Source organism: Lithobates pipiens, unplaced genomic scaffold (genome assembly GCF_037356315.1).
Source record: "Lithobates pipiens isolate NorthernLeopardFrog02 unplaced genomic scaffold, aLitPip1_a1.2 Scaffold_30, whole genome shotgun sequence".
Lineage (NCBI taxonomy): Eukaryota > Metazoa > Chordata > Amphibia > Anura > Ranidae > Lithobates > Lithobates pipiens.
The window spans coordinates 95,494,226-95,517,562 of NW_027507791.1; positions in this window are offsets into that span (position 1 = coordinate 95,494,226).

The following is a 23,337-nucleotide window of genomic DNA, read 5'->3' on the forward strand; positions in this document are numbered from 1 at the left end:
CTATTGTGAATTGGATGCGGAAATACGCATCCAATTTGAACTAGTGTGAACCCAGCCTGAAAGTGGATTTTCACTGCATCTGAGCACCACAAACCAAAACACTATTTTTAATTTATTTTTAGTATTCAAAGTAAACTCGCCCACTCATCCATGTCTCTATGCTTTATTTTGTTGAGAAATCACTTTGAAAAACGCCTGTAGTATTTACTTCCTGGAATCCATCTGCTCTTAGCTCAAGCATGCATGCAGGATGGTGTGCTTAGCTGAGAAAACCCCTCCTCCTCTCCTGAAGACTCCTGGGACGTATGACATAAATTCCATGCTAGCAGCATGAGGATTAAAAAAATAATCAATATTGATTGGGAGAGTAAATTTCCACTATAGATTATGCTTTTATTTAGAAGAATTATGAGGGCTGTCTCTGCTGACCTTGTTCTAAAAAATGTTAGTTGCCTGGCTGTCATCCTGACCCTCTGACTTTATTGCTTTGAGTCATTGAGCAAATCGGATGATCCAAAGTTAGAAGTTCCTAGTTATTTCAATTCAGTTCACCTACGACTCTGTGTTTTTTGGGTCAGCATAACAGCCAGGCAACTAGCATTTCCTGTAAGTAGTAGTGGTACCCTCCACATTTCTATCGTGACAGGTTTCCTTTTAGGCATTGGCACACCTTTTGGATTGCAGCGTGTCCCAGGGGAACAGATGACGCCTTAACTCCTCTATTGCTCCATGTGAGCTTGATTTACTAAAAGTGATGTTCTAGATGTGAAGAACGGTGGGAAAGTTTGATGCTAATGATGAGATTTGTATAGGTTATGTTTAGGGCACTTAAAGAAGAAGTCCAGCCTGAGCTTGTTTGTCTGGGCTTCTCCTATGGGTCACAGGAGTGCAATCCATTTTACATTTCTTGTCACCAAGTCTGGATCCGCCAGGTGCCTACAGGTAAGTATAATTCTAAAAAAAAAAAAAAAAAAAAAAGCAAAAGAATCAGTATCTGTTCTTAATGTGGTATTAAACCCAAAAGCAAATGTTTTATTATATAGCAGCTTAGATGTGATGGCTGCATTCATTTTCTTTTTCTTTTTTTTTAAGCTTTCTTTCTCCTATTTTCATCTGGTGATCCAGCCAGTCTTATAGTGCAGGGAATCGCCAGCTGAAAAGAAGGATACTAGGTTGATGCCTGTGGGTGCAGGCATCAACTCAGTATAACCACTGAAACAGGAGGAAGTCCATGTATGCCCTACCCGGCGGGAAGTGGTTAAAGTGCCCCTGCCCCCCTGTGCTTGCTAATTCTAGCACCAAACCTCCTGTGTATCTCTAAACTGGTAACCAATAAAGGCTTAAAAAGTGTCACCTATTTTATATTTTAACAACAATTTGGATACTGTCTTTGTGTACATTCAAATTCATTTATGCGTTAGTGTGTAAAATTGCGTTAGAAAAACTGCTTCTCAAATGTCACGGTGCAACAAAATTTTTCAAAACCTACCATTTTATTCTCTAGGGCAGTGATGGCGATCCTTGGCACCCCAGATGTTTTGGAACTACATTTCCCATGATGCTCATGCACTCTGCAGTGTAGTTGAGCATCATGGTAAATGTAGTTCCAAAACATCTGGAGTGCCAAGGTTCGCCATCACTGCTCTAGGGCCTCTGCTATACAAATATCTAATGTTTGGGGTCTCTAAGTAATTTCTAGCAAAAATACGAATTTTTAATTTTTAAGGCCTGGTCTTAAAGAGGAAGTAAAGGCAAAAATGTTTTTTTTTTTTTTTTAAAAGCACACCCTGTAAGGCAAAGGATAGCATACTAGCTCATTATGAATAACTTACCTGAGAACCGACGCCCCTGAAGCGGTCCTCTGTCTTCCTCTTCGCCGCTGCCATGTATCCCGGAGCGACTTCCGGGTCTCGCGGCTCCAGCGCTGTGATTCGCCAGAGCCGTGATGACGTCACTCCCGTGCATGCGCACGGGAGCCGACACTCGCGGCATATTGCCGCGATCTGCGGCCTGCGCGCTGCTGTCTATGGCGCATGCGCCGTAGACAGCGGTGGCTGTCTTTGGGTAAATATCTCGTAAACCGTATAGGTTTAGGAGATATTTCTTGGACCTACAGGGAAGCCTTAATCTAGGCTTACCTTTAGGTCAAAGTTGGTTGTAAGGTTTAAAGTGGATAATGCCTGAAGATACTCCTTGGATGCTGTGCCTCTCTATGCAGCATACTCAGGCGGAGTAGCAGAATATGTTTTGGGGTGTAGTTGTAAGTATGCATATGCTGTGTGTGAGAAATAACTTGTTAATATGACATTTTCCAAAGAATTGTGGGGAAAATAACTTCAAAAAAACTCATCATGCCTCATACTAAATACCTTGGATAGGCTACTTTCCAAAAAGGGATCATTCGGGGGAGTATCTGTCCTGGCAAGTTAGGGCCTCAAGAAATTAGGCCATCAGTTGGCGATTCAACGATTGGCACCAAAGCTTGTAGACTACAACTTTCACACAGACCAAATAATATACACTGATTTGGGTTATTTTTACCAAAGATATTTAGCAGTATAAGTTTTGGTCAAAATTTATGAACAAAAATTACTTATTTGCAAAATTTTATAACAGAAACTAAGAAAAACATTTTTTTTTTAAAAACATTTTTGGTCTTTTTTTATTTGTAGCACAAACAAAAACGGTGGTAATTAAATACCACCAAAAGAAAGATCTATTTGTGTGAAAAAAGATACAAATAAAAGTAAAAAAAAGTAATTATCGTTCAAAGTGTGAGAGCACTGAAAGCTAAAAATTGGCCTGGGCAGGAAGGGGGTGAAAGTGCCCGGTATTGAGGTGGCTAATCGCTAAGCTCTCTGCTGCCCTAAACAGAAAAAAGTTGCATACACTTGGAAAAAAACAGGCTCACCATTGCGGCCCACATTTCTGACTACAGTGTTTGCTTCCTAGCATTTGGGTTGATAGCAATATTAACTCTCTGTTTTCATCAGGCCACTTTGCTTGGCCTGGTAGAATAAAGCTGCAGTTTACTACAGCTTTTCATTTTTTTCTGTGTAATCCTAAAAGCCTTTTCATTATTGTATAACAGAGACAAGAGGCAGCAGCACTAAAATCAGGTAGAAGACAGGATGGCCTTACATCCTGAGAGTATTTATTTCCTGGCAGGGAAAGAATAAAAGAAAAAAAAGGTTTAGTTGATAAGCTTTTATTTATTTTTTTAATTTGTGACCGGTTCTCATTAGGAGCATATACATTAAATTGCCCATACAGAGATGATCTACAGAAAAGCTATTTTAGGATTTCTGTTTGATAACCAGACTGTTTGTGTTGCTGCCAACATTTAGAACTATAAAGCATCACGTGGTCACCATACAGTAGATATGGATCATTTGAACACTGTGGGACAGGGGTTGACAAATTTGCTTGGAATCTAGGAGCCAGCTAAAAAAGTTAGGAGCCGGGTCCGTGACGGCGATCTGGACCTGTCCCTGGCCTGACATGGAGACAAGTGAGGGGAAGATAGCCCCCAGCCCCTCACCTGTCTCCAAGTCATTGCCCATAGCTCTTAGAGGGACATTTTATTTATTTTTTTCAAATGACAAATTTTTTTTAAATTGCATTTTAGTGTAAATATGAGATGTGAGGTCTCTCTGACCCCAGATCTCATATACAAGAGGACCTGTCATGCTTTTTTCTATTACAAGGGATTTTTACATTCCTTGTAATAGGAATAAAAGTGACACACATTTTTTTTTTTTTTTTTTAAAGAACAGTGAAAAAATAAAAATAAAAGTTAAAATAAAAAAAAAAATATTTTAAACGCGCCCTGTCCCGCCAAGCTTGCGTGCAGAAGCGAACGCATATATGAAAGCGGTGTTCAAATCACACATGTGAGGTATCGCTGCGATCGGTAGAGTGAGAGCAATAATTCTAGCCCCAGACCTCCTCTGTAACTTAAAAAGTGCAACCTGTAGAATTTTTTAAATGTCGCCTATGGAGATATTAAAGGGTAAAAGTTTGTCGCCATTCCATGAGCGGGCGCAATTTTGAAGCATGACATGTTTGGTATCGATTTACTCGACGCAACATTATCTTTCACAATATTAAAAAAAATTGGGCTAACTTTACTGTTGTCTTATTTTTTTTTTTTTATTAAATACATTTTCCCCAAAAAAGTGTGCTTGTAAGTCCGCTGTGCAAATACGGTGTGACAGACAGTATTGCAACGACCACCATTTTATTCTTTAGGGTGTTAGAATAAAATATATATATAATTTTTAGGGGTTCTGAGTAAAGGGAAGGAAGATAGGCTGGCAGGCAGGGAAAATTAGCATTGAATCCATTAGCATTGCTGGTTGTAATTCCAACGGCCACCACAAGAGGGCGCCAGATTCCAGAAGGAACCATAGGATCGTAGAGGGCCTCAAAGCCGGGGGCTAAATTACCGGCCGCCGGGGGGGTCCGCGGAGACAGCATACCCCCAGCTGTGCTGCCCCAGGCGCCAGTTCGCTAATTCTAGTCGCAAATGCGACCTGGCGCCCGGGTTTTGTCGAGCCCTGCTGTGGGACATATGTTCTCCTCTAGTATAACTGCTTTGGTTGCCCCACAAATGAGCCCAAAGCCACAATGGAGCATGTTCTTATCCTATATATAGTTAGCTGTAACTTTATGGGCCATAAATCTTACTTATAAGACTCATATACATGAAATCCTTTCCCAGTTTAACAGGTCTTCACATTTTCACATTTAGTGGTGCTGGTTCTTCTACATCACAAGGTTTCAAAAGACAATTTATGCTTTGTAACAGGAAAGAGGATCTTTAATAATAAATAAAATAAAAGGACAATTTCCTGTCCAGGGATCCAGTGCTGTTCTCACCCAGGCTGGTTTTTCACCGGTCTTCGGATCTCTGACTGGCATATTTACTAGAGGGGGGCCAGCTGTGACTCCTTGCGGCTTCAGAGCCGGCATCCCACTGCACATACCTGAGCCGGACAGTGCTTTGTGAATGGTCTCGCTGTGACGTTTAGTTTAATGCCCTGTACACACGGTCGGACTTTCTGACATAAAATGTGCGATCGGATCTTGTTGTCGGAAAATCGGATCGTGTGTGGGCTTCATCAGACTTTTTCCATCGGAATTTCCAACACACAAAGTTCAAGAGCAGGATCTAAAATTTTCCGACAACAAATTTAAATTCCGATCGTGTGTAGACAATTCCGATGGAAACTCATGCTCAGAATAAATTACGAGACGAAAGCTATTGGCTACTGCCCTCTTTATAGTCCAGTCGTACATGTTCTATGTCACTGCGTTCCGAACGATCGGATTTTCCAACAACTTTGTGTGACCGTGTGTATGCAAGACAAGTTTGGGCCAAAATCCATTGGAAAAAATCAGACGGATTTTGTAGTTGGAATGTCCGAACGCGTGTATGGGTCATAAGAGTGTGCAGTTGGAAGGTGCTAAAAACATGGCTCAACCATGCATTTTTGATGCCCCCTCCAACCCCAAGTCTGAACAAGACCTAAAGCTGGCCATAGATTGCTAGATTGTGGGGAGCAGAGAGGGAGTGAAAGGGAGATTTCAGCTTACCAGTCATTAGATTTGGTGACTGCATTTGTATTCTTATTTTATTTATTTTAAAATGGTGAACCTGCCAGTAACATGAAAACTTTCTGTCCTGGAGTGACAATGCTCATTCCCCCGTACTGCATCTATAGCACAGGGTCACCCTAGGATTCTCTTGTGATTTGGACTACAGAAAACTTTTTGGCCTTTTAGCTAGGATCAAGTGTAGTATCTATTCTTAAATGTCCAGCAAGGGTGCTTCGCCATCATTATCGCCTTTTGGTTGGAATATCTGACTGTATAGTATCGCTGCTGGAATGATGAGGGCTCTGAAGGATTGTCCTGTAGGAAAAGAAACAGGGGCGCTCACTAGGTAAGGTGGGTCACAGGAGTAATTCAACTGTGATGAACTTGAAGGGCCTAGTGCCTCCTGATTTGAGTTTAAAAAAAAAATGCTCATTCTCACAGTTGATTTCCTAGGGCCAAGTAATACTAAGAGCACCCGGAGGCAACCAGCTTCCAGGGGACACTGCGAGTTCTCTGCCTCCCAAACCATGGCAAGACCAGGTATAACAATTCAAATCAGATTAAACGATTACATCCCTAGGTCTGGACATGACAGAAACCATGAATCAGACTGAGACAGAAGTACAATTAAATCACACTTGTTTATTAATAAAAATAAAATGGTAAATAGAAAAAGAGTAGTCAAGCATAGCCAGTGTCCAGTAACCAGATCGGGTAGTCAGCCAGGCCAGAAGTCAGGGATCCAAGTAGAGCAACAGCAAGCAGAATAAGGAGCCAGAAGGGATGTCAGCAGGCCAGTCTTTAAACAAACTGCAGGAGATGGTTTCTAGTGATGTGACCAAGGCAGAGGTGAAGTGAGCTGGAAGGCTTTAAGTAGGCAAGTCAGACGAGCATTATCAGGAACAGCTGGTAACTGTGGAGAGAGAAGAGAGCTGGCAATTAGCCGACAGCTGAGCAGCCAGCCCTGTCAGGACAGGTCTGTGGAGCGCGGGCCTGGAGCTCTGTGAAGCCTGTCAAATTCAATTTCTCTTGGAGCAGTGCTAACCCCTAGATTTTGGCATATAGTGACTACAGTCCTATGCAGTTGATCCGCCTCAATATTTTCGGTGATGCCTCTGAATCTGAGGTTGTTCCTCCTACTCCGGTCCAATTTTAATTGTATGAAGGAGGCCTGGGCTATCTGCTCCCTTTCTAATTTAGACACCCTTTCCTCCAGGCTATTAACAATGAATGCATCCACATTTACCCTGTCTGTCAGTGCTTGTACTTCGGACCGTACTGACTGCATTTCCCTTCTATGCCCCTCTTCCAAGCGGGACACCAGGGCCTCCATCTCTTGGCTAGTTGGGAATGCCTGCATAATTGTGCTTAGGGCCTCTATCTCTTGACGGGTTGGGAGAGCTTGCATTACCGACCTCAAGTCCATGTCCCCTATATACGCATCCATTGCACCCCGACCTCCTGCCTCCAGCTCTGTTTCCAAACCCTCCTGTACCTGTATTGCATCCGGGGTTAACGGGAGGCTCATCCGGGGCTACACCTTCGGGATCTCAATGCCAGCCATCTCCCTGGTTTCTAACATAGATGCCCGAGCTGTGGCCGTTCTTGTATGCGGAAAGAAGCCTTTAATCTCCTGTTGGACAAAATCCTTTTGTGTAGGTTTTTCCTCCCTTCTTCTCCTTGTACTGTGCATCCCCCAGCAAGGGGCCAGGATCCGGATGAGATCAAAAGGAGGATGGGATGGGACAGGATGGAAAAGACACCATCCCAGCTGATCAGTGAGTCACCACAGCGCCGCTTCTCTGCCTCTGCCTCCACTTCCCCTTCACTGTGTGCGATGCCCGTTTATGTCAGTCTCTGTTATAACAGTAATGCAGCTGAAGTACAGTGCTCTCGAACAACAGGCTCACCTCTCCACTCACTTCTCCACTCCTCCGCTTCCCTGCCTGCAGAACTCGTTTGTGTCAGTTTCTACTACAGCGGGAGTCCAGTGGGATTACAATGTTCTCAAGCTGCATTCTACAGTTGATCCGGTTAAGATCTATAGGAGGGTGAGATGGGATGGGATGGGACAGGACGAGATGGGGGTGAAAAAACACCATCCCAGCTGACCAGAAAATCCCCGTCCCGGCTTCACACACTGCCGTTCCACATCACTTCTCCACCTCCTCTTTCACGTAACCGCTCCTCCACCTCTCCTTCACCGCCCACAATGCTGTTTTGTGTTGGTCTCTCTTACAGCGGTAATGCAGCGGGAGTACAGCGCTTTCGAGCAGCAGGCTACTGGATAAATTAGCTATTAGCTGCCTTACTGCTATGAGTAGTTAAGCAGAACACTGGAGGGGAAACTCAGTGCTCCACATGAGTCTCACACTACACCGCCATCACTACACGGATTATACTCATTGTTAATAATTTATTGTTGGTCATTATTGGCACCTTTAGTGCAAGAAAAAAAGCTCAAGAAAAACACAGTCTGCAGTCTCTGACCATCTCTTGTATCATGTCCTCAGTCTCTAATCATCTCTTGTATCATGTCTGCAATCTCTTACTTAAACTTAAACACACTGCTAATAGTATTAGCAAAATTTTCATTCGGTGCACCTCTAGCAGACATCATACAGGCGTCCGCAGTAACAATGTCCCGCCTCCTGTGATATGTCACACTGATTCTATCTCCCAGCATTGGATTAGTGTGCCGTCTATCACAGAAGGCCGCCCAGACAATTCAGCTTCGCAACACTGGGAGATTGCCACTCTGCATGAGGAGGAGAGGAGGACAGATGACAGCCCCACAATGTGCAGGACCCGGGGCGCACCCCATCACCTTTTCGGTGCCATTATTGGCACATTTTCTTCTTTCGACCGAATGCCGAAAACACAGTTTTCGGCCAATATGTTTCGGTGGCCGAAATTTCAGTGCAGCTTTATTTCCTACCTACTCCTTGTGTATCCTACCTGCATAGGATACGCATGTATAATGTAGTTTCACTGTGTCATTTGTTGCCGTGTATGAACAGGCTATAGTAGAGTAAACCTCCACATTTCGGGGTCAGAAGTTTGTGTTCAAAGAACAGGCATGCTGCTTGACACTGCACAGTTTAATGCATGACCTCTGTCTGTAGTCTAAGAACAGACACTTCCCGTGAAGGAACTTCTTTTTTTTTTTTTTTTATTCTTTATTTCTTTGCAAGAACAAAACAATATGTAGGTTATTAACAACCATTATACATAAGAAACACTTTCTCATAATCGTATCTTGCCATTTTTATAAACAAAACAAAACAGTATCTGTACGATCTCAATACCGCATCAATTCCCCTCAACGATTCCCAACCTTCTCCTTAGGAGAAAAAAAAAAAAAGGGGGGGAAGGAGAAGAAATAGAGCAGAAAGAGGATTGGGAGGAGGGATAAAAAAGGAGGAGTCCAACATCACCCTTCCAATAGGTAGGGTTTACATCACTCAGCCATTTGATTTAGTCCTCAGTTTCCTCTCCAATCAACCTCTTCCCTTCCTCTGACTGTAAAAATATTTCCCATGGAGCCCAAACTTGCGCTATAGCCTCCCTTTCCTCGGGAGGCATCGGGATCAGACTCTCCAAGATCCCAATTTTCCTAACTTTATTTAACCATTGCGAGATTCGTGGAGAGCCCGTTTCTTTCCAACATGTGGTGATGCAGCTTTTAGCTGCATTCACCAAGTGACATAGCATTGAGTTCTTGTATCTCTCTAATGGGATGTGTATACTTTGTAATAGAAAAAAGGCCGGATCTTCCTCAAGATGATATTCAGTAAACAATTGAGAAATTTTCCGAACCGCTTCCCAAAATTGTCTAATCACTGGGCATTGCCAAAAAATATGGACAATAGTGCCTCTCTCCTTACCACACCTCCAGCACCTATCCGATAACTCTGAAAAAAACGTATGCGTTCGTGATGGAGTATAATACCAACGCATTAATACTTTATAGTTTAATTCCTGTATCTTAACACATCTGGATGAAGTCAAATGTATTATTTTTTTACGTTGGGCCGGGGTAAAGGTTTGTCCAAGATCTCTTTCCCATTTATCCAAACTTATATCCTTATATCAATATCCTCCAAAGGAGAGACTAGTAAAACATATATTTTAGAAATAATATGAGAGAGGGGCTCCTTCCTCTCGCAATACTCCTCAAACCTAGTAAGGGGTCGATCGAAATCCTCAGATGAGCCCAGAGTATCCAAAAAATGCTTAACCTGTAACTCATGCCATAGGGGTAGTTCATATTGTCCTCCTACTTCCATTAACATTTCAATTGTTAGCCATTTTTTAGACTTCAGGAAATGTAATGCCTGAAAGCATCCCCTCTCTCTTAATTTCCCAAATATTCCTGATTTCAGACCGGGTAAAAAATGTGGGTGCCCAAGAATGGGAAATAAGGGAGATTTTGCTGTTGAAATTCTGGGGATGCATATGGCTTTAGCTCCCATCTGGAGCGTAGGTCCTATTAAAGGATGGGCTCTTAATAACGGAGGTATAGCTGTACCACACCACATGGCTCTATCTAAGGGAATGGGGCTTACTTGTTGTTCCATGACAACCCACCTTTTACTGTCTCTATGTCGGCACCAGTCCAAAATTCTACCAAGCTGAGTAGCCTGGTAGTATTTGTATAAATCTGGTGCTGCGATTCCACCTGCCTCTTTAGGGATTGTTAGTAACTTCCTATTAATCCTAGGGCGCTTGCTTGCCCATATGAACTTTGTAAAAATTGTTCGGGTTTTACTAAAGAAGGCTTGTGGAATCCGGATTGGTAGCGCCTGAAACAGATAAAGAAACTTGGGGACTATATTCATTTTCAAAATATTACTTCTCCCGAACCAGGAATGTGAGGATTTGCTCCATTCAGTCAACGTTGTACTAATTTCCCTTAGTAAGGGTGGGAAGTTCAATGCATATGCATCTATTAAATTAGGTGGAATCTGTATTCCTAAATAGTTCAGCGCTGTAGCTGTCCATTTAAACTTAAAGTTGTCCTCTAGATTTTTTTGAATGGAACCCTCCAGTGATATCCCCATCGCCTCTGACTTGCTATAGTTTATTTTAAAACTAGACAGAGCTCCGTAACGCTCTATTTCCTCCAGTAGATTAGGTAGTGATATTTGTGGATTAGAGAGTGAAAATAATAAATCATCAGCATATGCTGAGAGTTTATATTCCTGGTCCCCTAAAGGAATACCTTTAATATCAGGATTCTGTCTAATTCTATTTAACAAAGGTTCTAATGACAATGCAAATAGAAGAGGCGACAGGGGACATCCCTGACGGGTCCCATTGGATATTGAAAAATTTTCAGAGTTTATCCCATTGACCTTCACCAATGCTTGTGGCTGTCAGGCTGGCACTTACCAAACCGATGAGTCCGCTTGGGCAGAGGGTGGTCTCCCGTACGTGTCCGACTTACAACCCCTGATAGAGCAGACAGGTGGCTGAGAGTGCGGAGTGGTAAGAGAGCCTGTGATATGGCTCCAGGAGCAGGAACTTGCAGGAAGCTTCTGGCAGCAGGTGTGTAGATAGGACACAGGCAACTGGGTACAGAACAGGAGCAGAGCAGGCACGTCCGGGTGCAGGCAGGGTACGGCAACAGGCGGGCAGCAGAGGCACAGAAGGAGCAGGCAAAAGAGAGGTCAACAGGCGAAGGTCAGATGCAGGCAGAGGTCAGCGGTGTCAAGGGAAAGCCGGGTCGTCAGGAGGTAAGCAAACAGGAACACAGGATACGAACAACGGGACAGGAACCGAGAAGCTGTTGATCAGGCAGCACCTGGGAGATGTCAGTGGCAGACCTAAATAGGCCGTTTGGCGACAAGCACCGCGCACGGGCGCGCGCCGACGCGCACGGGCGTGCGCATAGGCGCGCGCGCGCGCGCGCCCCCGAACGCCGGCAGACACACCAGCGGTACCCGAAGTGCCCGCCACAGCGCGCTGACGCGCACCAGCGCCAGCAGGGGCACGCGAGGGCACACACTGACGCGCACCAGCGCCCACAGGAGCGCGCAACACCGCACGCACAGGAACACGCACCCCAGCACGCACCGCAGGACATCGGCGCGCACCAACACGGGCAGCACCGCGACCATCCAGGTAACGACCCTGACAGTGCCCCCTCCCTAAGGGCAGACTCCAGGTGAGCCGATCTGGAAACCTGACGGTTCTTGAAGGCCCGCAAAAGTTCCTGAGCATGTAGATTGTCCTCGGGTTCCCAGGAGTTGTCCTCAGGTCCATAACCCTTCCACTTGATGAGGTACTGGGTTACATTACCCCTCTTCCTGCAATCAAGGATTGCTTCAACCTCAAACTCCTCTTCATTGTTCACTATAACAGGTTCGGGTGGGTCGGTGGTGCGGTCAGCAAAGGGATTTGGGGTAACGGGCTTCAGTAGGGACACGTGAAAGACCGGGTGCACTCTAAAAGAGTCAGGCAGGTTAAGTTCATATGCCACTTCGTTTATCTTCCTTTTTACAGAAAAGGGGCCCATGAATTTAGGACCTAACTTCCTGGAAGGACAGGCCATCTTAAGGTTGACTGTAGATAACCATACTTGGCTGCCGGGAGCCAGAACGAGTTCTCCCCGTCTCCTTTTGTCAAACGCCCGTTTGTAGCATTCCTGGGACCGGGCCATGGTTTCCTTTAGGAGTTGGTTGTTTTTAGAAAAGAAGTCCAATGTCTCGGAAACTGCTGGAACAAGGCATTCTGGGACTGAGCTGGGCAAGAAGGCTGGGTGGAAACCGTAATTGGCAAAGAACGGTGTCTGGTTGATGGCGGAGTGCAAGGAGTTGTTATAAGCAAACTCCGCCATGGGTAGTAGCGAGACCCAGTCATCCTGCGAGAAGGAAGAAAAACAGCGGATGTACTGCTCCAGGGACTGATTGGTTCTCTCCGTTTGTCCGTTTGTCTGGGGGTGATAAGCGGAGGAAAAGGCCAGTTCAATTTCAAGAGACCCGCAGAGCGCTTTCCAAAACCTCGAGGTGAATTGGGCGCCTCGGTCAGAAACAATACTTGCCGGGATCCCATGCAGCCTTACAACTTCTTTGACAAAGATCTTGGCCGTCTCCATAGCCGAGGGAGTGCCCCTCATCGGGAGGAAGTGGGCCATCTTGGACAGCCTATCTACGACAACAAAGATAGTAGAGAACCCCTCGGAAAGGGGGAGTTCCACGATAAAGTCCATCGAAATCATTTTCCACGGTCTCTCAGGGACAGGTAAAGGTTTCAGTAGGCCCCAAGCCCGCGTCCGGCTGTTTTTATTTCGGGAGCAAGTGCTGCACGAGTCCACATAGTCCTTGCAGTCCTTAAGAAGTTGAGGCCACCAAAAGGTGCGCTGAATCAGTTCGGCGGTCTTCCGGGTACCAAAGTGTCCGGCCATCTTATGATCGTGGCAGAGTTCCAACACGTTTAACTTCAAGGCTTCAGGGACTACAATCTTGCCTTTATGCCAGAACAACCCCTCACTACAGCTGACCTCGGGGCTCGGGGGCATTCCAACAGAAGCCTGTCTGATCCGGGAGATAAGGTCCCCTTGGAGGAGCAAGAAGTTCCCAGAAGGGAGAATAGTATCAGGAGGCCGAGTCTCTTCAGGGATAGAAAACATACGTGACAGGGCGTCCGGCTTGACATTCTTAGAACCAGGTCTATAGGTGATATGAAATTGAAACCGGGAAAAAAAAAGAGCCCATCTGGCTTGCCCTGGTCTAAGTCTTTTGGCAGTTCTCAAATATTCCAGGTTTTTGTGGTCGGTGTAAACCAGGATGGGATGTGCAGCACCTTCCAATAGGTAACGCCACTCCTCCAGAGCCGCCTTAATGGCCAGAAGTTCTCGGTCCCCAACATCATAGTTCCTTTCGGATGATGACAGCTTGCGAGAAAAGAACGCCACCGGGAAAAGAAGGGCCTTGGCACCCTGCCGTTGAGATAACACCGCCCCCACAGCGATTTCCGAAGCATCCACTTCAAGAACGAAGGGTAAGGCTGGGTCCGGATGTTTTAGAATAGATGCAGAGGTGAACAGCATCTTAAGTTTTTCGAAGGCCAGCTGTGCCTCAGGGGTCCAAGAGAATCGGGTACCCTGCCTGGTCAGTTCGGTGATGGGAGCAATAATCGCAGAGAAGCCCCTGATAAATTTCCGGTAAAAGTTGGAAAAACCGACAAAACGTTGTACGCCCTTCCTGTCCACAGGTGCAGGCCAGTCCAGGATGGCAGATACTTTTTGGGGGTCCATCTTGATGCCCTCCACAGATATAACCAGGCCCAGGAATTGGATGGACTGGCGTTCAAACTCGCATTTTTCGAGTTTCGCGTAGAGCCCGTGTACCCTGAGACGAGCTAGCACACTACGGACATGTCTACGATGGTCTTCCAAGGATGAGGAAAAGATTAGGATATCGTCCAGGTATGCAATTACGTATAGGTCCAGGTAGTCGCGGAAGATATCGTTGACAAAATGTTGAAAGGTTGCGGGTGCATTACACAGCCCGAAGGGCATGACAAGGTACTCGTAGTGCCCTAAACGAGTACGAAACGCTGTCTTCCACTCGTCTCCCTCTCGGATACGGATTAAATTGTAAGCTCCGCGAAGATCCAATTTCGAAAAGATGACTGCAGACCCCAGCCTCTGGAACAACTCGGGTACTAGGGGTAAAGGCTACCGATTTTTGACAGTTATCTTATTCAATTCCCGATAGTCAATGCAGGGACGTAAGGAATGGTCCTTTTTTTCGACGAAAAAAATGCCAGCACCGGCAGGGGAAGTAGAAGGACGAATAAACCCTTTCTTTAGGTTTTCGTCAATATACTCCTTCAACGTGCCTAACTCCTGTTCCGTTAATGGAAAAATTCTCCCAAAGGGGACTTCGGTACCTGGTAACAGTTCAATAGGGCAGTCATAAGGCCTGTGGGGGGGAAGAATATCTGCGCCTTTCTTGCTGAAAACATCCACAAAGTCCTTGTAGGGTTCCGGAACGGTCTGAAGCAATTTTGGATCGACATCCAAACAGAGAAGTGAAGAGGAGTTGCATGTCGGTCGGGCCAAGCAGTGTTGTTGACAGTAATCGGAGAGAAACTTGATTTCTCCTGTGGCCCAGTTAATGCTTGGATTGTGGGCCTGCAACCAGGGTATCCCCAGGATAATTGGAAACAAGGGGGAGGAGATGGCATCCAGACGCAGGTGCTCCTGGTGACAGGTAGTGATGGACGAACTTCCGACGGGACGTTTCGCGAACGCGAAACGCGAACGGGCACAAACGTTCGCGAAAACGACCGTTCGCCGCGGGCTCCATTGACTTCAATGGGAGGCGAATTTCGCAAACCTTTAGGTCGAATTTGCGGCCACGGGGTAATTATTAGGGGGTAGCACGTAGTCCCACCACCTGGACAATAGCATAATACATGTATGAGGTGAATTTGGGATCGATAACTACAAGCATTTTTTTTTTATTTGGGAAATTGTTCTGACAATTCAGGACTATGGAGCTAATGAAGGCAATGGAGGAGAGGGAAGGTCAGGGACCAGGGTAGGCAAACAAGAGGGTGCAGGAGATACAGAGCACTGACAGCAGCACCGTAATACAGAGCACTGACATCAGCACCGTGACATACAGCGCTGACAGCAGCTCCGTGACATACAGCGCTGACAGCAGCTCCGTGACATACAGCGCTGACAGCAGCTCCGTGACATACAGCGCTGACAGCAGCTCCGTGACATACAGCGCTGACAGCAGCTCCGTGACATACAGCGCTGACAGCAGCACCGTGACATACAGCGCTGACAGCAGCTCCGTGACATACAGCGCTGACAGCAGCTCCGTGACATACAGCGCTGACAGCAGCTCCGTGACATACAGCACTGACAGCAGCTCCGTGACATACAGCGCTGACAGCAGCTCCGTGACATACAGCGCTGACAGCAGCACCGTGACATACAGCGCTGACAGCAGCTCCGTGACATACAGCGCTGACAGCAGCTCCGTGACATACAGCGCTGACAGCAGCTCCGTGACATACAGCACTGACAGCAGCTCCGTGACATACAGCGCTGACAGCAGCTCCGTGACATACAGCGCTGACAGCAGCACCGTGACATACAGCGCTGACAGCAGCTCCGTGACATACAGCGCTGACAGCAGCTCCGTGACATACAGCGCTGACAGCAGCTCCGTGACATACAGCGCTGACAGCAGCTCCGTGACATACAGCGCTGACAGCAGCTCCGTGACATACAGCGCTGACAGCAGCTCCGTGACATACAGCGCTGACAGCAGCTCCGTGACATACAGCGCTGACAGCAGCTCCGTGACATACAGCGCTGACAGCAGCACCGTAAGCAGCCCCAGGAGGAAGTCAGCACAGCACAGGGATGGTGTGATCCCCTCATAATAAGAACCCCCAGGAGGAAGTCAGCACAGCACAGGGATGGTGGGAGCCCCTCATAATAAGAACCCCCAGGAGGAAGTCAGCACAGCACAGGGATGGTGGGAGCCCCTCATAATAAGAACACCCAGGAGGAAGTCAGCACAGCACAGGGATGGTGGGAACCCCTCATAATAAGCAGCCCCAGTAGAAATATGACACCGCTCAACCTCTTCAAAGAGGAGGGTAGGGGCATATAGTACGGTGTGCTTTTTTGGGTCAGGGAAGTGAGCCAAATGAATTAAGAAGGTCTGTGTGCTTGATTCCAAAAATTGTTTATAGACATATACATGGTCTACTGATCACATGTGTTGAATTCCTCCGAGATCCATGCCTCATTCATTTTTAGAAATGTGAGGTAGTTAACACTGTCGTGAGCTAGGCGAGTACGCTTATCGGTCACAATCCCCCCTGCTGCGCTGAACGTCCTTTCGGACAGGACACTGGATGAGGGGCAAGCCAACAGTTCGATTGCAAATTGGGCAAGCTCTGGCCAGAGGTCAAGCCTGCCCACCCAGTAGTCTAGGGGTTCATCACTCCTCAGAGCGTCCACATCGGCCGTTAACCCAATGTAGTCGGACACCTGACGGTCTAGGCGTTCCCTGATGCTGGATCCGGATGACACCTGTCGATGGGTCGGCTGAAAGAATGACCTCATATCCGAAGTCACCAACACATCTTCAAACCGGCCTCTTCTTGCAGGCGCTGTTGGATTGGTACCCGCAAATCCTTCTCTGGGAGTGGGAATTGCTCCTCTGCCAGCGCACGCAAAAGCAGAATGCAGCATTTCTCGAAGCAAGGCCTGGAAGTGCTGCATTCTGACAGCCCTCTGCGACGGCGGTAACATTTCCGCCATTTTGTGTTTGTACCGGGGATCTAAGTACGTTGCCACCCAGTACTGGTCCTTGACCCTCATGCTTTTTATACGGGGGTCCCTATTAAAACACTGGAGCATGAAGGCCCCCATTTGCACTCAAGCGGAAGGTATGTGGTGGTGGTGGTGTTGTTGGTGGTAGTGTCTTTGGGGGTGCACATAGCAGAGAGTGAAGAAGAGGGTGCAGATCGAGAGGATGAGGAGGGTGCAGAAGAATAAGGCTGAGTGAGCCACTCAACCAAGTCTGGTGCGTCCTTTAAAGTAATTGAACGCACCTTCTGCAACTTCCCACTTTGGCTCAAGGCTGTTGCTCCTGCCCTACCCCTACCACCCCTGCGGAAGGGCCTGCCTCTTCCTCTGCCTGTCATTTTTTAAATCACCCTGTGACAAAACTCTTAGTCCCTATACCGCTGAAGGACTGCTGCAGTATAGGGCAGCGGTCAGCAGTAGTGCACGTCAACCCTATGTATTGTGGACCGATAGCGGTCCTTACAGAACAGCAGACTGTACTGCACTCAGGCCTATGTACCGTAGCACCCTATACCAAGTTACCAGTCCTTATAAAAACTTTTGTGGACCAAGCAGGTTGTGTGTTAGTGATTAGCAGACTGTACGTCAGTCCCTATACCAATGAAGGACTGCTGCAGTATAGGGCAGCGGTCAGCAGTAGTGCACGGCAACCCTATGTATTGTGGACCGATAGCGGTCCTTACAGAACAGCAGACTGTACTGCACTCAGGCCTATGTACCGTAGCACCCTATACCAAGTTACCAGTCCTTATAAGAACTTTTGTGGACCAAGCAGGTTGTGTGTTAGTGATTAGCAGACTGTACGTCAGTCCCTATACCAATGAAGGACTGCTGCAGTATAGGGCAGCGGTCAGCAGTAGTGCACGTCAACCCTATGTATTGTGGACCGATAGCGGTCCTTACAGAACAGCAGACTGTACTGCACTCAGGCCTATGTACCGTAGCACCCTATACCAAGTTACCAGTCCTTATAAAAACTTTTGTGGACCAAGCAGGTTGTGTGTTAGTGATTAGCAGACTGTACGTCAGTCCCTATACCAATGAAGGACTGCTGCAGTATAGGGCAGCGGTCAGCAGTAGTGCACGGCAACCCTATGTATTGTGGACCGATAGCGGTCCTTACAGAACAGCAGACTGTAACGCACTCAGGCCTATGTACCGTAGCACCCTATACCAAGTTACCAGTCCTTATAAGAACTTTTGTGGACCAAGCAGGTTGTGTGTTAGTGATTAGCAGACTGTACGTCAGTCCCTATACCAATGAAGGACTGCTGCAGTATAGGGCAGCGGTCAGCAGTAGTGCACGGCAACCCTATGTATTGTGGACCGATAGCGGTCCTTACAGAACAGCAGACTGTACTGCACTCAGGCCTATGTACCGTAGCACCCTATACCAAGTTACCAGTCCTTATAAGAACTTTTGTGGACCAAGCAGGTTGTGTGTTAGTGTTTAGCAGACTGTGCGTCAGTCCCTATACCGCTGAAGGACTGCTGCAGTATAGGGCAGCGGTCAGCAGTAGTGCACGGCAACCCTATGTATTGTGGACCGATAGCGGTCCTTACAGAACAGCAGACTGTAACGCACTCAGGCCTATGTACCGTAGCACCCTATACCAAGTTACCAGTCCTTATAAGAACTTTTGTGGACCAAGCAGGTTGTGTGTTAGTGATTAGCAGACTGTACGTCAGTCCCTATACCAATGAAGGACTGCTGCAGTATAGGGCAGCGGTCAGCAGTAGTGCACGGCAACCCTATGTATTGTGGACCGATAGCGGTCCTTACAGAACAGCAGACTGTAACGCACTCAGGCCTATGTACCGTAGCACCCTATACCAAGTTACCAGTCCTTATAAGAACTTTTGTGGACCAAGCAGGTTGTGTGTTAGTGATTAGCAGACTGTACGTCAGTCCCTATACCAATGAAGGACTGCTGCAGTATAGGGCAGCGGTCAGCAGTAGTGCACGGCAACCCTATGTATTGTGGACCGATAGCGGTCCTTACAGAACAGCAGACTGTAACGCACTCAGGCCTATGTACCGTAGCACCCTATACCAAGTTACCAGTCCTTATAAGAACTTTTGTGGACCAAGCAGGTTGTGTGTTAGTGATTAGCAGACTGTACGTCAGTCCCTATACCAATGAAGGACTGCTGCAGTATAGGGCAGCGGTCAGCAGTAGTGCACGGCAACCCTATGTATTGTGGACCGATAGCGGTCCTTACAGAACAGCAGACTGTAACGCACTCAGGCCTATGTACCGTAGCACCCTATACCAAGTTACCAGTCCTTATAAGAACTTTTGTGGACCAAGCAGGTTGTGTGTTAGTGTTTAGCAGACTGTGCGTCAGTCCCTATACCGCTGAAGGACTGCTGCAGTATAGGGCAGCGGTCAGCAGTAGTGCACGGCAACCCTATGTATTGTGGACCGATAGCGGTCCTTACAGAACAGCAGACTGTACTGCACTCAGGCCTATGTACCGTAGCACCCTATACCAAGTTACCAGTCCTTATAAGAACTTTTGTGGACCAAGCAGGTTGTGTGTTAGTGATTAGCAGACTGTACGTCAGTCCCTATACCAATGAAGGACTGCTGCAGTATAGGGCAGCGGTCAGCAGTAGTGCACGGCAACCCTATGTATTGTGGACCGATAGCGGTCCTTACAGAACAGCAGACTGTAACGCACTCAGGCCTATGTACCGTAGCACCCTATACCAAGTTACCAGTCCTTATAAGAACTTTTGTGGACCAAGCAGGTTGTGTGTTAGTGATTAGCAGACTGTACGTCAGTCCCTATACCAATGAAGGACTGCTGCAGTATAGGGCAGCGGTCAGCAGTAGTGCACGGCAACCCTATGTATTGTGGACCGATAGCGGTCCTTACAGAACAGCAGACTGTACTGCACTCAGGCCTATGTACCGTAGCACCCTATACCAAGTTACCAGTCCTTATAAGAACTTTTGTGGACCAAGCAGGTTGTGTGTTAGTGTTTAGCAGACTGTGCGTCAGTCCCTATACCGCTGAAGGACTGCTGCAGTATAGGGCAGCGGTCAGCAGTAGTGCACGGCAACCCTATGTATTGTGGACCGATAGCGGTCCTTACAGAACAGCAGACTGTAACGCACTCAGGCCTATGTACCGTAGCACCCTATACCAAGTTACCAGTCCTTATAAGAACTTTTGTGGACCAAGCAGGTTGTGTGTTAGTGATTAGCAGACTGTACGTCAGTCCCTATACCAATGAAGGACTGCTGCAGTATAGGGCAGCGGTCAGCAGTAGTGCACGGCAACCCTATGTATTGTGGACCGATAGCGGTCCTTACAGAACAGCAGACTGTAACGCACTCAGGCCTATGTACCGTAGCACCCTATACCAAGTTACCAGTCCTTATAAGAACTTTTGTGGACCAAGCAGGTTGTGTGTTAGTGTTTAGCAGACTGTGCGTCAGTCCCTATACCGCTGAAGGACTGCTGCAGTATAGGGCAGCGGTCAGCAGTAGTGCACGTCAACCCTATGTATTGTGGACCGATAGCGGTCCTTACAGAACAGCAGACTGTAACGCACTCAGGCCTATGTACCGTAGCACCCTATACCAAGTTACCAGTCCTTATAAGAACTTTTGTGGACCAAGCAGGTTGTGTATTAGTGTTTAGCAGACTGTGCGTCAGTCCCTATACCGCTGAAGGACTGCTGCAGTATAGGGCAGCGGTCAGCAGTAGTGCACGGCAACCCTATCTATTGTGGACCGATAGCGGTCCTTACAGAACAGCAGACTGTACCGCACCCAAGCCTATGTACCGTAGCACCCTAGACAGACCAAGTTACCAGTCCTTATAAGAACTTTTGTGGAACAAGTGAGTTGTGAATGATTAGCAGACTGCAGCAGAAGGGCAGCAGTCAAGTATAATATTCTTTCTATATTTGGAAGAAAGAATATTATACGTGTACAAGCCTATTACCGTACCACTGATACCAGTCCTGAAAAGAACCTTTGTGGAACTAATAGTAACAGCAAGTCTTTAAAATTATCCTCACTGCCTGACACACTGCTTCCTGCCTGTCCCTATACAAATTGGCAAAAAAGAGTAGGCTGGAACGATTAGCTGGAACAGCTCTTTTGTGGACCTGATAGTAACAGCTAATGATGATGATGATGATGATGATGAAGAAAGACTAATCTGGCTGAGCTGTCCCTAAAATAGCAGCATACAGCGCTCTGTCCCTTTATCTAAACTGACAAAAGAAACTCAGGCTGCTGACCTAACACCTATACCAGTCCTGAAAAGAACTTTTGTGTACCAAATAGCTAGCGTTTTCTCTGTCCCTACTCCACACAGGATCCTTTCCCTACAGTGACAGAAGAAAGAATGTAAAATGGCCACCGGATCGGGTGTATTTATAGGTTAGGGGGAATGTCCAAGTGTCCATGAGCTGTCATGTCTCAATTGGTTGTCCTGTAACACATGATAAACGTGTCACGAAAGGTTAAAGTTCTTGTATACATTAAACACGTAAGTCCGCCGGGGCGAACGACGGAAAAAGGCGTTCGAACCCGCGGACGGCGAAAGTCGGAAATTCGCCGCGAAACGACCGCCGGGCGAACCGTTCGGCCATCACTAGTGACAGGTGCCCATAGTAGCCAGCAGAGGAACAGTCTCTTGAGTGACAGGACCGGAACTAAGGGCGGAGCCATCGGCTAGATGTACAGCAAGCCCCTGGGCCTTGGGTATGAGCGAGATGTGATGGTTGGCAGCGAAAGTCAGATCGATAAAGCAGCTGCATGCTCCGGAGTCAATGATGGCTGACACTGGAAAACTCCCTCCTGGAAGCTGCAAAGTGAGGAGAAGGGCAAGGTGAGAACTGGGTTTTCGTAGAACAGAGGCACACGTGAAGGAAGAGGAAACACACTTACGTGTCTTGTTGGGGCAAGCCCTGACATAGTGCCCAGGTTCACCACAGTAGAGACATAAGTTAAGGGTACGTCTGCGCTGCTTTTCTTCAGGGGTCAACGAGGGCCGGAGTAACCCGAGCTGCATTGGTTCCGGAGCTTCCTGAGCGGGGGCAGAAGAGGTAGAAGAGAACTGACCAGCAGAACTGGGAACCTTGGGGAGCACCCAGGTGGGACGGAAGTGGCTGGAGGACCTCTCCGACCGGCGTTCCCTTAACCGGCGGTCAATCTGAATGGAGAGGTTGACTAACTCGTCCAGGGTTTGTGGTATTCCTACCCGTGCCAACTCATCCTTAAGGGGGTCAGAAAGTCCCATCCGGAATTGGTGACGCAAGGCGGCGTCATTCCAATCCGTGTCGGAGCTCCAACGGCGAAACTCCACTGCATAGTCCTCGGCCGCTCTGCGACCTTGTTGGAGAGAGTGTAGTGCGGCTTCTGCAGTCGCAGTCAACTGAGGGTCCTCATAGAGCTGAGACATGGCCAAGAAGAAGTTGTCAAGGCTATCCAGGGTTCCAGATTTCTGCTCCAATAAACGATGGGCCCAGGTTTGAGGCTCGCCGGACAACAGGGATATCACAAAGCCCACCTTGGTTGCCTCTAGAGAGAATGTCCGGGGCTGCAGTGCGAAGTACAATTCGCAGGAGTTGCGAAACGCACGATACTTGGTGCGATCGCCAGAAAACCTCTCGGGTGTAGGTACCCTTGGCTCTGGAGGAAGCATCACTACGGAGGGTGCAGATGAAAGACCGGTGGGGGAGGTTCCTTGAGGGTTAGATGAGGAGGACAAGGCTTGGACTTGCTCCTCCAACCTTGAGTAGCCATCCTGGAGACTCTTCACGGCTTGGGTCAGACCGGCCAAATGTCTGCATAACTCATCCATAGGGGAGGCCCCCTGCCCGGACTCAGTCATGGCTGCCTGATACTGTCAGGCTGGCACTTACCGAACTGATGAGTCCGCTTGGGCAGAGGGTGGTCTCCCGTACGTGTCCGACTTACAACCCCTGATAGAGCAGACAGGTGGCTGAGAGTGCGGAGTGGTAAGAGAGCATGTGATATGGCTCCAGGAGCAGGAACTTGCAGGAAGCTTCTGGCAGCAGGTGTGTAGATAGGACACAGGCAACTGGGTACAGAACAGGAGCAGAGCAGGCAAGTCCGGGTGCAGGCAGGGTACGGCAACAGGCGGGCAGCAGAGGCACAGAAGGAGCAGGCAAAAGAGAGGTCAACAGGCGAAGGTCAGATGCAGGCAGAGGTCAGCGGTGTCAAGGGAAAGCCGGGTCGTCAGGAGGTAAGCAAACAGGAACACAGGATACGAACAACGGGACAGGAACCGAGAAGCTGTTGATCAGGCAGCACCTGGGAGATGTCAGTGGCAGACCTAAATAGGCCGTTTGGCGCCAAGCACCGCGCACGGGCGCGCGCCGACGCGCACGGGCGCGC